This window comes from Coffea arabica, chromosome 11c, assembly GCF_036785885.1.
Source record: "Coffea arabica cultivar ET-39 chromosome 11c, Coffea Arabica ET-39 HiFi, whole genome shotgun sequence".
In the NCBI taxonomy this organism is placed as follows: Eukaryota; Viridiplantae; Streptophyta; class Magnoliopsida; order Gentianales; family Rubiaceae; genus Coffea; species Coffea arabica.
In genome coordinates, this window is record NC_092330.1 from 7,159,726 (window position 1) to 7,162,605 (window position 2,880).

At 39.2% G+C, this 2,880-nt stretch overlaps 1 non-coding gene across 1 annotated transcript; it reads left to right on the top strand.

Moving 5' to 3' along the window:
• The first annotated feature begins 2,226 nt into the window (after positions 1-2,226).
• LOC113719811 (small nucleolar RNA R71) lies at positions 2,227-2,333 on the top strand. The gene has a single exon (XR_003455052.2). It is a non-coding gene; the product is annotated as a small nucleolar RNA R71 (small nucleolar RNA).
• Positions 2,334-2,880: the final 547 nt, after the last annotated feature.

The following is a 2,880-nucleotide window of genomic DNA, read 5'->3' on the forward strand; positions in this document are numbered from 1 at the left end:
GTAAATGAGAAGAAAAGGATTGCAAACCAATTGACTGCCAAGCTCCTCTTGAACTTGAAGATCAATTCAAACAAGTTTCTTCAAGTTGATGAAATACAACCAATCTTATGTACAAAAGAAGGCTCACTTCCTCCTTGCCCCAATCTCCACTCGGTCAAGCAAGGAAGTTTTACTATCTCTCAGGACAACCCTCACAGAGCTACACTATTGAAGTATTCACTCACAAATGAAAAGTTTACAATGAAGTTCACACCACCAAAACTACAAATCTTTCTTGAAAAGTGTTTTCTCAGTTAAACTACTCTATATCTTTTGTATCTTCAATATACAAAAGTTACTTGAAATTTCTGACCATGATCTATTTATATGAGACCAAGAAAGTGTTTCATTAATGTTTCCAACGGATAGAAGGCAGTTGAAGAGTCAATTAGCCGTTAGAAGTGTCGGACGTCCGGTATTCCTGTTTCTTGTGTCCGACAGCAGGCAGTGAGTTTGAGAGATTTTTTTCAATTCTTTCGGACGTCCTGTACCTCTAAAGTTTTGCGTCCAAAGTGCAGTATAGTTTATTGGACGTTCGGTATCTCTGATGTATGCATCCGAAAGAAGTCAGTGAGCTAGGTGCAATGTTTTAATTCTTTCGGACGTCCGGTGATGGAGTTCTTCATGCGTCTAAAGTGTCACAGATTTTATCGGACGTCCGGTCCTGTCTTCACAAGCATCCGACAGCTTTCAGCTTCCTTTGTCTCTTTTAAATTACACTTGATCTTGAATCATATCTGCTTCATGACTGAGAATATTTCTTGAAAGGATATTAATATCATCCAATTGCTTTGTAAACATTAAAAGTTAGGGACCAAAGTCAACACTTCCTCAATTACTCCATCCGGGTAAGCAAATGTATGATCAGCCAATTGAATTATTATCCATGTTTCTTTCAAAGGTCTTAAATTTAGGGAACCATAAATTGATTTAAGAATCACGTTAATAGAAGCCTCTAAATCTAGCATGGTATTTTTTATATTAGAATGGCCAATCTTACAGGGGATAGTAAACATACTTGGATCCCTATATTTAGGCTGTAGTTTCCTTTGTAAGATCATTGAAACATTCTCACCTACCACAATCTGCTCGTCCCCCTTCATATTCTTCTTCTTGACGCACAAGTTTTTCAAGAATTTAACAAATTTCGACACTTGTCTGATTGCGTCCAACAAAAGGATATTGATTGCCACCTTCCTGAACATCTCCAGAACCTTTTTCTCCTGCTCTGGTTTCCTTGGCTTCTCCAACCTGCTAGGAAAAGGTGGACTGTTAGACTTATGATTTATAAGAGAGTCAGAGATTACCTTGGGATCTGAATTTCCCTCTCCTTCTTTCTCAAGCTCCTTTTCTATTTGTTCTTCACTCTTTTCTTTAGGCACTACTGGTCGAGACCCTTCAACTTCTTTATCGCTTCTCAAAGTCATGGCACTCAGGTTCTTTGGATTTGCTTCGGGTTGAGATGGCAACTTCCCAAAAACGTGAAACTCTAGATGGTTAATTGCCGTTGCTATGTGGCTTACCTGATTTTTCAAAATTTTCATGCCAGACCTTGTCACCTGTTGGAATTGAGCAGTACTTTCCTAGAGTTGGGTAGTACTTTCAACCAATCTCTTGACCAAATCTTCCAAGGAGCTTCCTCCATTAAAGGATGAGGGATGGGTTTTCGGTAAATATTGAGACTGGAATCCTGGCAGCCTATTCGAGCTAAAATTTTGCTGGTGGTTCCCTTTGTAGCTAAAGTTCGAATGATCCCTCCAACTCGGGTTGTAGGTGTTGGAATATGGATCATATTGCCTCCTTAGTGTGGGCATGTTGCCATCCATGTTTACTTATTCAGGACTCTCCTCTTGAAGCATTGAGAACATATTAGTAGCATGTCCCGTGTTGGTACAGATCCCACAAACGTTAACTCGTTGTATATTCCCTACAGCCAATTGTCGGACAATTGAAATCAGCTTCGACAATTGCTGCTGAATAGACGAACATTCCACCTCATTCACTGGACAAGTGGGGACATTATCTCTGAGGCCAAATTGTTGTGAGTTGTGCGCCATTTCCTCAATCAACTCCCATGTCTCTCTAGGGATTTTATTCACCAATACCCCATCACTTGCGGCGCCAATGATGTTCTTGTTAGATAAAGTAAGACTCTCCTAAAAATATTGAATTAACAATTGGTCACTTATCTGATGTTGGGGACATTTGGTGCACAATTTGTTAAACCGCTCTCAATACTCGTATAAGATCTCTCTTGATTGCTGCTTAATATCACATATCTCTTTTCTCAAACTAACAGCTCAGGAGGCAGGAAATTATTTCTCCAAAAACTTCTTCTTTAGCTGCACCGAAGTGGTAATACTACCTGGCGGCAAGTAGTACAACCAATCCTTGGCCAAGTCCTTGAGAGTGAAAGGAAATGCTCTCAGTTTAATCTTCTCTTCAGTCACCCTAGGAGGTTTCTTACTTGAGCACACTATTTCGAATTATTGTAGATGCTTATAGGGCTCTTTACCTGAAAGACCATGAAAAGAAAGTAAGAGGTGAATTAATCCAGATTTTAACTCAAAAGAGATATTCTCATTCAGATTAGGGAAGGTAATGAAGAGGGACTGCTGAGTTAAGTCAAGAGCAGCCAACTCTTTTAGTATCTTGTTATTTGCCATCATATACTCTTCTTGTTCTGAATCATTTGTAGTAGATGACTGTTTTTCTTTGCGTTTCTTGGTCTCTTGTCTTCGCCTACGTGCTGCTTTCTCAACTTCAGGATCGTATATTAATTCACCTGTGCGAGAAGAATGAAGCATACACTACCATTAAAATAAAAATGAAATGAAATAA